The 13938-nt window shown below is 41.4% G+C and overlaps 1 non-coding gene across 1 annotated transcript; it reads right to left on the reverse strand.

Annotated features, from left to right (window-relative positions):
* Positions 1-6388: 6388 nt before the first annotated feature.
* TRNAK-CUU (transfer RNA lysine (anticodon CUU)) lies at positions 6389-6461 on the reverse strand. Its single transcript has one exon. It is a non-coding gene; the product is annotated as a tRNA-Lys (tRNA).
* Positions 6462-13938: the final 7477 nt, after the last annotated feature.

Consider the following 13938-nt stretch of genomic DNA (forward strand, 5'->3'; position numbering starts at 1 on the left):
GTGAAACCACATGCTCATATATAACTAACTACCACCATGCCCAGGAAAGAGGAGGTGGGTGATTCTATGTGCGTTAGCCGTATCTAGCCACCAAGCTACTTACAGAGGAGGCTTATAAACTGCCCCATTATGGTAACCCTTCAACCCAAGAGGCTTATAAGCCCCATTACGGTAACCCTTCGACCCATGAGGCTTCTTCAGCTTATTCCTATTATCCATCCTTTCCTTATCCTTCCACCAGGATGGCTCTTTTGGCTTATGGGTGTCCTGAGTAGGTAGCTTAGTAGTTTTACCTAGTTTAGCCTCTAGTCTAGCGATCTCTTCATTCTTCTGCTTAATAAGACTAGCATTCATCTCACGCAGATCATCAAGTTGAGCATCCTTATTCTGAATAAGATTATTCAGCTTCTAAATCTCTTCAAAAATACGAGCATTAAAATCAATCATAGCCTTAGCCTGATCATCTATCATCTTAGATAGACCATCAATCCGCTCCTATTTCATCTAATCTTGATCCTGCAGCTCCTGATTCATCTTAATCAAGATATCATTCTGCTCCTGCTTATCCTGATTCATCTCAATCAACCTATTAATCTGATAATGCTACTCCTCAGTCAGCTTAGCTAGACTATCAATATGCTCCTGTTTCATCTGATTACTCTTCATTATATTATCAATAATATCATCCTTTTCATGATTACTCTTAATGATACTCTCAATCTGCTCCTTCAGACTAGCATTCTTTTCATACAAACCAGCCATACCATCAATATGACTAGTAATCTCTTCACGCAGAAGAGCATTCTCTTCAACCATACTAGCATAAGATTGATTAATCTTCTCATTCGGGTCATACATACCAGCAATCTGGTGAGCCAAAACATCCAATTGAGCATCCTTCTGAGCTGATTCTTTCTCTTTCTTATCTAACAGCTCCTGAAGAATCTAATTTTCAGTTTTGAGAATAGTGCTTTCCTGACCTCCGAAGTCTATGATATCCTTAGGTTGTGTTGCAACCCATACCTTGTCCTTATTAAAGATTGGGTCCCTTTTGGTATCCACTTTGATTCCAAGCTTGACTAGGCTCTCCTTTTTATTATGTTTAGGGTCTTCCAATCTATTCGGAAGGGAGATTCCACGATGAACTCCTGAGTTTGAGACACATCAGCCAATTGTGACTCAAACCATCCAGCAGTTACTACATTTTTAGCAGGACCCTTGTGCTTAATTATATCACCAGCTTCTTCATCTCTTTTTAAGAGATAAGTCTTAGGAGCTAAGAAGATCCCACCATCCTCGACAAAGTCCTCCAACTTTAGCTTACCCAATTCCATGGATGAGATTTTTTCTTCTGGAAGAGGGCTTCCTAGAATGGCTGAGTCAGTATCAGTATAGTAACAGTCCTCTCTGGATATGTATTTTTACATATGAATACGAGCACAAACTGAAATAGCTGCGAACAACTGGACAACCGAGATCTTAGGTGGATTCCAGTCGGAGTTGGAGACATTTGCTGTATTGATAAGGTTATTTAAAATATAGTAATGATCGCTAAGCTTGCCACCATATATCAATTTTTTCCTCTGAATCAATTCATCATATCTGACCCTACTACAGACCTCTGTGACAGTACTTTCTGGGTTTATGCCAAATCGACCATACAGTGAGTTCATTAGGATCTTGTAGACATATGCCATTTCATCATCACCATTTCTCTTAGCCTCTTGTCTCTTGGAGAAGAGGGTAGATACGAAGCTATCGAAAGGACTAGCCCGTTCCTTGAACAAGTATCCCGTTAGGGGTATAATCGTGTAACCCAAGTCTCGTGCAAATTTCAACTCTTCGATATAATAGACACCTACGAATTTACCTGTTGGAAAGAGTAAAGTATCATGATGATCCCTATAGGATAAGAAAGGTTGAGTAATGGTACGAGGACACACTACATAAGCCTCAATAAAGCCATACAAGTTGGACAATTCTTGGCCTTCCAAATCACCATGCCAGATGGGTACTCCACCCGGCATATGACATGTTTTCATGATATATGGATATAAGGAGTTCACATCATAGTAGTACAAATTCTTCCCATATGGAATATACACATTAGCATGGCCACCATAGTACCCACGCTGAATAAATGTGTCTTCATTCCGACTTGGTATATGGATAGGCCAACTCTTTGGATCGTAATACCTCATACGAAAAATGCTAAGAGCTAGCCTTGACAATGTCAAACAAGTGGTGATATCTATTTTGAATTGAGTCCAATAAATCTCTTGATCTTTGCGCATAACCCCACCTAACAGACGAATATCCTGTTCAAGATAAGATACCAATTGTGGTCTAAGATTCTTAAGATTCGACACTTGCACCTCGTCATGTGAGATGGAGCCTTTAGGACCTAATTGAGGACAAAAAGTTTTAGCCAATGTATCTAGACTACCTGGGAGAAGAGTTAATGAATCTTTGAAATGTAACAGAACCTTAGTATCCCGATAAACCACTAACTCGTAAACCCTAAGGTTTCTCAGAAGTGGTTTGATGGTGTACCTATCCCCACGAGAAGCATAATATTTCATTAACAAAATACCATCGAATCGTGAGAAGTTATGGAGGTAAACAGTGCGAATATTCCTTTTCTCAGCAGCCAAAGTTAAATGATCTATAAATTGTGTCAACATGTAATGACTTCTTTCTTCAAATTCTAGTAAGAAAAGGGCATAATCCTCACTGAAGTTTGTTGAAATTGAAGAATCTGGTTCACCTGGCTTAACAACCAAGAAACCCGCAGTGTAAGGGACATGAACATTCTGGACGAGAACAGTCTCTGTATCGACTACAATGAAAGGATGCCTTTCCTTACTCATAGGTTTGAGGGCTGGTATGTGCCCGGGATAACGATGCTCCTTAACACTCATATCTTTCACTGCTTGTGGTGAACCACCACCTATGCTGGAATGAATTAATTCCATCAGTTTGGTATCAATTTCCTCATTGCTCAGAGGGGACTCTTTTTCAAGCCTACCAACATAATACACTCGAAGGAATAACCCTGATAGAACCTCTTTGTCATAATCCTCTGCTTTTTGCTTTGCTAATTTCAAAATCTGCTCATAGACGCCCATATTAGGAATAGCTTTACCATTAGAATCATTTAATGAAATAGCAGAACCAACGCTATAGGAAACATCATCTCCTTTTGGGATTTTCATGACATAACCTATCGTAAATTTCCCATAGGATAACCCAGGATGGTAAGCGTACTTAATTAAAAGTTGCATGACAGCCAATGAAATCACTTCAAAGTCTGCACATTTGATGTATGGTCTAAATTTGAGTTCGGCTATCCTCAACCCATTATATGGATCTTGGCAGTGTTCACTCTCTATGCTACTATTCAAACGGATAATATACTCCTGGAATAAGAAATCAGTAATTGTATTCATTGGATTTGTATTTCTATACATCATCAATAGTGGAGGATGTAGTTATAATCGAGATATTCCCAGCTCTTGAGAGCTGAACAAAATTGATTCAACTTATTAACATAACCCCTCACCATTTTTTTATCGCACACTGTATTGAAATATACATCGTAACAGGCCTCAGTCTCAACTAATTTTTTCTCCCATTTCTCCATATCTATTTTTTTATCCTCAGGCACCATAGCTATTAATAGCTCTCTAAGAACCTTCTCAAGAATAGGCTCATTTAGCCAGTCCTGAGAGTCTTTTCTTTCTAGTTTTAGATTCAGAAGTATAAATGAATTGATGATCCGAAGTGGATGATCCATTTCCATAAAAACTTTGGTATAAATAGGGGGAAACACTGCTGCGGAATTAGTTGTGATGATGAAATTATCATGTACCGTATATACACGAGCATTCATGATAGTCAAATGCTCCACCACTTTCATCGCAATAAAGGCATCCTTCTGATGAATAAAGTTGACACAGGTAGCTAGTAGAGTCTTTCGCTTATCCTTATCATGCGTAGGAACTCTGAGGGTCACCCAACGTCTCTTCCTCTTGGTTTCCCTATCATACACCAATATGTTCACTGCTTTGCTATGCATATAATCCTGAACGGTTGTAAATAACGGTATACTATATTTCACTGGTTTCTCCGAGAATGTGCAGAACCACCCAATTAGGTTAATTAACCTCATTAAATTGGCTATATCAGGATATTTATCTATCCAAAATTCACGGCAAAGGTGAGAAATGTGGTAGGATTCCTTCATACTGAGCAATGCCCCAGACCCAAAAAACTCACGAATATCCCTAGCCATGGTTATAATACTCTTACCATAAATCAATGGCATAAAGAGTTGTTTCACAAGCTTTCTTGTGAAATTAAATTCTACGATAGAATACTTATAAATATAAATATCCAAATGTTTCCGAAAGAAAAACCGAAGCTCCTCTCTTAAATAGACATACAAATCCTGTATTTTCTTTGAAGGAGACGGAAGAAGATTCGTGAGCCTGCCTATTTTTTGGTTAAGAAACAGGTAACTCATGATCTGATAAGCAGATGCAGAAGCATCTTGAGTCACTGGAACCCCATTCAACTCACGAAGGCTATCGATAGCACCAACTCTTCTATTACAAAGAATCAGCACCATGAACTAAAATGGGTCACTCGCGGACTGTGCGAAGTCAATCAAATTTTTGTTCGATGATTCAAACAGTTCTTTCTTGTTATTGATATACCAGTCAATAGGCTGATCTATAGATCAAAATTTTTGATACTTGAATGCAGCAGCACTTGCTACTCGCCCTCTGATTAACTCCTCCACCCCTTCTGGTGCTGAAGCATCAGCTGAAGCATCAGATGCAAATACTACCAAACTTCAAGCCAAATCTCTCTCCTGAAAATGCAATACACATGCACGGTAGATTCTACCACGGATGTCCATGAACGCTGGCAGATAAAATCGATACCTTAGGTATGCATGAGCAAGAGTTAATACAAAGTCTTCATAGAGAGCTCGCTGCACCCGCGTCATGAAATCCTTCATAATATTCTCAAAGCTTATCACACCCTGAATCCCATCATCGTTATTAAAGTAACTTACCCTCAATAGGTTAGATGCCTCTTGTAGATTCAGCCTCGCTAGACCTCTATGAACAAGAAGCCCAACCTCTTCTAAGGTATCACAATTGTCCTAAATAAACTCCAATACATGACAATTGATCTCAAAGCATTCCAATTGCATTCTATTCAATGCCTTGCACATCAGCTCTGCAGAACGTAACTTGATATAGAAGGCTATGGCTCTTAGAATTGAAGATATGAAACCTATTATACATGTTTCCTGTGAATCCGCTTAAGTACCCACCTTCAATATCTTCTAAAGTTGAAGGGTGAGCTACCTTAGAGGTCCAACGTAACGGCTCACAAACCATGGGCAGATTGAATTTGATCGGAAGAATAGTGGGATCAAAATTTCAAATAGCAAAGCAATGTGAGGGTATAAACCCCTTACCCTTCTTAAGGGTAACAGGGAATTCCTCCATATTCATATTGCTTTTTGCTGTGTTCAGAGTTATTAATTTGTGATCAACCAAGAGCTCTACCAAGCCTACCCCGAGAGCATAATAACTCCTAATGACTTTGCTTTTTGCCCCTTTAGGGGCATGATCCGCAGCTTTCAGCATTCCGAGATGATATGCTTGAATTTGTACTACAGACTCCAGCTGTTGGATCAAAGTAGATACCCTAACAACAGGTAAATCCTGTACACAGTTGAACACTGAACCCAGTACATGAATCATGATAGCCTCCAGTGTATAAGTCCCAAACTTATTAATATAAGTGATATCCTTTTCGGGAAGGCAACACTTCTTCATCAGATGTACCTTAGCAGTAATCATATTAGGACCTATTAACTGTTTGATCAACAACGGAACACTTCGGAACAAGCTTTCCTCATCATAATGAACAATTAGATCCTCTCTGTCTCTATAAATAAACCAAAGAGTCTTGTTTCTTCAACACTCCCTCTTTAAAAAGGATTGATTTTGATCTCATCAACAACTTTATAACCTTAGCGTGATAGAGATTCACCTTAGAAGCTTGAGCACTAGAGCTCAAATTCTCAAGCTTTTTGTAAAAATTCTTCCAGAACAACGACTCAATCTCAAGAGCCTTATTTGAACGAAAACCCCTGGAACCACTATAACACCTCGAATAAATGTTAAAAACACCACTAAGACTACTCGAATAAATGTTAAAAACACCAAAATTGCAGACAATGAACCAGAATTTTAACGCCACTGGTGGCGACAAGTTTATAGCCTTTGTGGGCTTTTGTATAATGCAAATTCTTGTCATTTTTGTTTTCACTATAATTTGAAGCCCAACTATGCTGCGACAGCCATGGGCATAGCAGGACTCGAACCTGCGACCATTAGGTTAAGAGCCCAATGCTCTACCATCTAAGCTATATGCCCTCGCCAAAGGCTCGATTCTTTTTTTGATATGGCCAAATTATTAGGGTTATATTCAGTCTACGCAGGGGACAAGGCTTGTTTCAAGTAGCCATAAAACACATGCAAATGGCCTTTTAGACTATTTCTTAGGTCTATGCTGGTACCCTAGCTTGGGTGTGTCAAGTAGTCATAAAATGCACGCAAATGGCCTTTCAGACGATATTCCACGGGGCTATACCAATGATTCATGCATCTGGGAAAGGGATGAGGTTAGAGGGCCTTTAGATTTTAACTCTCCTTATATTAAGAGCGATGGAGGCCTTATTGGTCGAGCATTCGTTCCTCTCCTGTTAGTCGAGTCACTAACGTACCTCTCCCTTACGGTCGAGCCCTCTCCTTAACAGTCGAGCGTTCGTTACCTCACCCTGCGGGGGGCATCCTCTCCTGTTAGTCACTTAAAGTACCTCTTGATAATGAATAGGAAATAACTACCATATGCTCATATATAACTAACTACAACCATGCCCCTCCTATTTCTTCTCTGGGGACTTCATAAAATAGAGATGTGCACCTCAGCGAGATGGTGTAATTACATATATAAAACACTCTGCTTTGACTCATTTGACTCATTCCCTCCTCTCCCATTGGTCGAGTCACTAATGTACCTAATTGATAGCTCATCTTCTTAGAGATCGAAGTCAGTAAGGACCAGTAGGGGCTCAACCATAAGGGAGAGGGATTTATCACTCATCCATCATATGGGTGAGGGTGAGCCTGTCGAACTCTCGACCCCCCGCCATCGATTTATCGCTCATCCATCATATGGGTGAGGGTGAGCTTGCAGAACTCTCGACCCCCGCCATCGATTTATCGCTCATCCATCATATGGGTGAGGGTGAGCTTGCCGAACTCTCGACTAAAAGGCCGCCCCAAATTCACTTATAAGGAGAGGGGGCCCAATATAATATAAGGCAGCCATAGGGAGTGCTCAAACCTCCACCTCCTCTCCTCTCCCTCTCCCTCTCCCTTATGGTCGAGCAACTAAAGTTTCAATTTACTTATTGGATGGGGGCATTGGTCGAGCCCTGTTAGACCTCTCCTTATCAGTCGAGCCCCGTTGCTGGTCCTTATAAGTCGAGCCTGCTTAAGCATCCTCAAATGGCAAGAATAGGAGAGAAAGATGTGAAAACCTCTGCCAAGGTAAAAAGGGCACATAAAGCACCTAGATTTGAACCAGGATTTCCTACCCCAATGAGGGGGGTGTCTTTTCATTGAGACGATGCCTTAATCGGTAGACCCTCAGGGGGGTCCTTATAGGCAAATTAAGTATAGGACTTAAGAGAGAGTAAATTACCGCCTCTCTGATCAAGAATTTACGTGCGACATGCCCAGGTAAAGGCTTGATCTCACCAAAGAATTCAAAGAACCAGTCTGGCTCTTCCATAATATTGAGTAAGCCAGCCCAGAACCTCAAAGATCCTTCCTAACAAGCATTTCCTATCTATTCCTAACAAGCATTTCCTATCTATTCGACTGCCCAGAACATCAAAGTGGGAAGGGCCGCCGCCACTCCCTTCCCCCCCAAGGGTATAGGCGGGCCCTATCCATATATACCTCCTGGGGGCCTTAAGAGACAGATGAAGCAGAAGTTTCCATCTACGTCACTCCATAGAAATCTAAGAAATATCATTTTCTCCCCTTTCCCTCTTCTATTGTGGAGAGTTTGACAGGCTCACCCTGCTAGTCCTCGATGCGATTCTCATGGGTGGAGGTGGGGGGATTGCTGTTGAGTGAAGCGAGCCCCCTAAGAGACCCATACCATACCATTCTTTTAGGTTGAGTTCCCCCATCAAAGATATTCCTCCATATTAGGTAGAAGACAAATGCTTCTATCGAGCCCATATTTTTATATAATTCCCACCCGGGCCCCGGATTCGCAGAACATCGTTAGCCCATAAGGTTCCAATGAAATGAGGCTTCCAATCATGTGCTAAAGCCTCCTAAAAGCCCATTTGTGTGCATTCTACGGTCTTTTGACCGAGCGAGCTATGATGTTCTGTGATATCCTATCCACCGGTCAATAATTGGATGAAACTACCCTGGGTTGGACCCCACTGAGAAGAGGAAATAATAGCTTATCCTACCACACCTCCTCTCGGAATTCAACTAGTTGGATTAGGCTGGAAGGATTGTTCGGTGAAAATATCAGGGTAGTTAGGGGCTTAACTCTTCTCGGGAATCAACGCTTAAGCCTCCTACCCTACACTATCTAGAATTCTAGGACAGAAGCTAGCCCATCTCCAACTATAGTTGTTTTCACCCCCAGTGCCTTACCCTTGCCTTTGTGCTGTGACAGTAACCCTACCCTTGGACCGATAACCCTTGCTACAACCCTTTCCCAATGCCATTAACCCTACTCTTGCTGCTCAAGGATGGTTTGCCTGACATAAGGAGGGAAAGGAAGGGGACTAGTTTCTTAGGAAACATGCACTATAAAAAATGGCCTCGACTGGTTATCTCTTGTACTAGGAGTTGTAGGGCGTTGGTGTGATGGAGTTGTCTGGCTGCTATGTCAAGTTTTCTCAGTAAGGCCTCCCATCTAGGTCTACTGGCTATTTTTCATTGTTCCGTCTGTGGGACCTGCCTATTGGTGGGGAAGTTGCCTGTGTCCGGTGGGAGCTTGTATCTGGTAAGATGGGGCAGTTGGGGGGCGCCTATATCGGAAGAGATGTAATCAATTCAATTCATCAATGCCAATCCCGTAAGACCTCTCCTCGATGCACGCACGCGGAAGACCTCTGCAGTAAGCGAATAATCTGAAGGTCTTAGCCTTAAGGCCATAGAGTAACGTACTTGCCAGATAAACTTTATTAAGATAAGTACTAGTGGCTCTCGACAATCAACTGATTGTCGACTTTCTTTCAATGATTGGCTCTCGGCTGACCAACTCGCAATGACAACTGGCAATGAGACTGGCTATTGACGACCTCCTGGTATGTGGGTATGGGCTCCCAGGTATCAGCTATGGGGAATTGGGCCCTCCTGGTACTACTGATCTCCTTTTGGCTGATTCAAAGGCTCCTCTTGGGCACACGTCTATAATTCACAGGGCATCCGTCGCATGTGTTTGTAACCGACAACAACTAATCTCGCCTTTTTGAGAGTTTTGAGCTTCGGCGATATGGTCTTAGTTCAATAAGAAAAACTCATTATTCGCTCTTCAGCGATGTCATATTTTGGGTGCCTCAATGGGCCACTAGGCTCCATTTGTTTTAACGACTCAGACCTTGTTCATTACCTCACTCCTAGTGTAAGCAAACCTGAAGTGTAACCTCTCTCTTATCGGTAACCTAATCTGGTGTTCGTAATCAAATTGTGTAACGAAGCTAAAAGCTGCTTCTCTCCTGTTGAGCATCCTGAGACTTACTTGTTGCAGGATATGTTCTGAGTGTCCGCGAGCAAGTGGCGCTGTCTGTTCCTTTGGGTGAGCCGTTGTTTCCTTACTCTCTTCCCTCCCTGTAAAGTAGCTTCAATTATTTGTATCAGGTTGACCTGAGTCAAGGGTAGAATGTAAGCGTTAGCAATCAGGGGCAAGCTATGTTGATCCTTCAACTCAACATGCAAGTGGTAGCGAGAATTCCCCAACCAGGAGGCCACGCGGTAGCGCAGGCAAGATGTAGGAACTGTGTTCCGTATCGGCAAGTGAGTTCGAGATAGAGGGTCTCTAGGTAGAGGTCGATTCTAGGGTCTATTTCATCAATTGTATCGACTCTTGAATTGAGTGCATTGAAACCTGTCATTTCCACTGGGCATGGATGAAATAAACACCTGGATGAGTACCAATATCAACTCCTGTATCGAGTGATTAACACCTGAATTGAGTATCGACATGGCTCTACCGGCATGGCTCTACTGGCTTGACGGAACCACCTTGTCTGATTACAGACAAGTGATATACATTCCTTGCCCTCAGAAGCGCAAGCCCTCCGGACCTTGACTGGCCCCACCAGACCTTGAAAAGCCTCTGCCTCCTCTCCTTATCAGTCGAGCCTACTTAAGCATCCTCAAATGGCAATAATAGGAGAGAAAGATGTGAAAACCTTCGCCTCAAGGGATTGGGTGGGTAAATAGTGGTCGAGCTTGCTTACGCATCCCCAAAGGGCCAAATTAGGCTATTTCTTAGGTCTATGCAGGCTTCCCAGCTTGGGCGTGTCAAGTAGCCATAAAACGCACGCACATGTCCTCTCCCTTTTGGTCGAGCCTGCTGTTGCATCCTTGAAAACTAAATTCCACGGGGCTCTCGATGCATGCCTCTAGAAAACTACCACAACATAGGCTAGCTGGCATAGGCTGGCTTATGAGCCTGCTATCGAGTCTTGTATGTCCGAAGCAAGGATCGGTAGGAGCTCGACTGATAAGGAGAGGATGCTTAATCAAGCTCGAATGATAAGGAGAGGACCGGTAGGATGCGTAAGCATGCTCGACTATGCATTGACGCACTCCACAACATAACGACTTCCCGCCCTAAAGACCGGTTCGGGACTGAGATGTCTGCTTGCTTGCTTGGCACTCGATCAACTGGTCTATCAATGCCAATCTTAGATATGGATGCTCGCAACCTTGACCAATATATAAACCCCCCCAAAGAAATCAATATAATTATGTATGTCATTACGCCATCTCATCGAGGTGCACATCTCTATCTCTATTTTATGAAGCCGCAACTACCACATGCTCATATATAACTACCACCATTATGATATAAAATGCTCACGCTTCAATCTGGTAAATTAAGTATGCAAGGGTGCGTAAAGATGATAGAGAGTATTAAGGCCTATCACAATAATAAGGTCAATTCTGTACTGAAAGGTAGTGGCCCAACAAGATGTCAATTGATATAGAGAAGGTGGCCTGGGTAGTATATCCAACAACAGATCCAGTCACTTACTTGTCTAGTAGTTCTTTCTCTACGGCTTAAGACTAAAGAAAGTGTCATAGGGCTTACACTACAGACTAAGCTAAGACCTTGTAGCAGTAAGTTCGTAGGGCTAAGACTAACCTGCTTGGACTAAGCTAGTAAGATGAATTGAGATGATGAATCTATTTGAGAATAATAAATCTAAACATATAATATCTTTACATATATTAAAGGAATCTATATATATTATATATGTGACACTGGCATATCTTAATATTTACTTTTACTCCGCCGATGAGAGCTGATTTGAATCTTACTCTAACTCCAATGAGAACTGATTTGTTATAGTCCTTTCACTCCGATGAGATATCTTTATAGATTGACTCGAACTCCGATGAGAGCTGTTTTGTGATAGGTCACGTCTAATTCCAGGGTTATGCTCAAAACCTAGACAAACTAAAAAGGGTTATTGGGGTGTTTGGTACGTCCAGCGTAATATTACTCTCCTATTAGATCTTCCTCTTCGAACTGACTTGTGTAAACTGACTTGTCTAGTGGTAGTTTTTCTATCTCTAAAGCTTAAGACGATCTGGATCTAAGTGTTGGACCTAAGGACTAAGATGGACAAATAAGCTAGTATCTTAAGGCTTGTTTCTCTGCTGCTGGACCAAATAAGAAAATAAAGCTCATGTTCATAGGGCTTACTGTACTACAGACTAAGGCTTGTCTTTAAGGCTAGTTTCTGAAGAGCTCTTTCTCTAAAGCTACAACCAACAGAGTTAGTTCATCTAATAAGACTAGTTAGTTCACCTCATCTATGCATATTGAGTGAAAGCTAGACCATTAAAGTATGGCTTAGACCATTAGGGTGCCTCGTGGTCCTGTCTCCAAAAGATTTGATTAGTTATAAGGTCTCTTTTGCTAAGGCTAGTCTAGGTATAAAAGATTTTGTCGAATTGGGAATTGAAGGGTGTAATTGGAGGTCATCAAGTGTGCTTATGGGATCCACGAAATAAAGGCTATCGACTTTTGTTGTGTCCATGGAACCAGGCAAGAAACTCTTAGCTAATAGTGAGACTTTATGGCTAGTAGTATTGACTTGTATTAGTTTTGTATATACAGCTTAAGACTAAAGCAAAGTGCATGGAAAAAAAGAGTCTATTAAGGCTAGTTTATATGGCACTGGGGCAAGACCATTAATAAAGATATGTGGGATAGTCAATTAATGAATTAATGAATGAAAAGGTGGCCTCGTAATAGAGTCTAAGAGTTAACAACCCCTATCAATATGGTCAATTTAGTACATAAAGGTGGCGTATAAAGATGATATAGAGTATGAACAACCCTATCCCGATGGACCAAGGCAAGACCAAAAGGACCACCTATCCGAATGGTAAATGAAGTACAGAAAGTCGGCCTAATAGATTATAGAGAGTGCTCACTTGGCCTATCGAGATGGGGAATAAAGTACAGAAAGGTAGCCTATTAAGATGGTAAATTTGCTTAATGACACATCTTTTTGAGAGCACGTTAGGTACAAATAAGAGTCAATTTGACTCTTCCTTTCTAATAGAGATTATTTCTAGATTGAATCTAACTCTGATGAGATATGATTTGAATATTACTCTCCAATTAGATATTCCTCTCCGAAGCTCCAACAGACTGGGTCAGTTCACCAAATAAGACTGGTCAGTTCACCTCTATGCATCATGAGTGAAAGCCATCCATGAGACCATGTGATGAAGAAGCTCAGAAAATATTTGTTAGTTAGAAATGGATAAGTTGTTAGTGAAAGCTTCGACAACTGGTAAGAGAATGCAAACATGGAAACAGGTGTGGTAAATTTGGTAATTAAAGGTGGCATCTTGTTGGCAGGCTTGGACTCTTTCTGCTAGTCTGGCTCCAGGCAGTCCATCCATGGGACTAACTGCTTGGAATAATAAGCTAGTAACTTAAGGTGGCTTTTTTTTATCTGGACCAAGGCTGCTGCTAATACTAAAAGCAAGTGTCCATAGGGGGAGGGCTCCCCAAGCGAGACTAACAGGACTAATAAGCTTGTCTCCAACAGGCTTGTTTCCCAGGACCAAGGCAAGACCTATAAGTGCTTGGACTAAGGCTAGTAATATGAATTTATATGGAAAATCCAAGAATCAATCTTACATAAAATATATTAACATATTATACTGGCATAGATAAGTTCTACTTGCATATGTTTGAACAATGGAGCTTATTACTGCAGCAGTCTATTAAGGCTGCCATTGACTAGGGGGCTTAAGGCATCATGTCAGGCTTATTGCTATGGGAATGACACTAAAAAAGTAAGGCTGGTAGTTGGACTAAAGCAACACAATACATAGAGCTTATGGAAACATAGCAGGTCTAATAAAACAAGTTTTGATGGAGTTAGATGCTTCCATTTGGGTAATCAAAGTGGATTTGTCTAAATATGAACCATACCCTTGTCTGACGTTGACCTAGTGGCATGTAGTCGATTGAGGCTAAACCAATCCATATGTAAGTGACCCATCCATGTGAAAAAGAAGAACTCTCTACATATCTAAATTGAATTGTTTCTCTGGC

Source organism: Pinus tabuliformis, chromosome 5_1 (genome assembly GCF_031772625.1).
Source record: "Pinus tabuliformis cultivar Carrire ecotype Pingquan chromosome 5_1, CPIR1, whole genome shotgun sequence".
NCBI classification, from domain to species: domain Eukaryota; kingdom Viridiplantae; phylum Streptophyta; class Pinopsida; order Pinales; family Pinaceae; genus Pinus; species Pinus tabuliformis.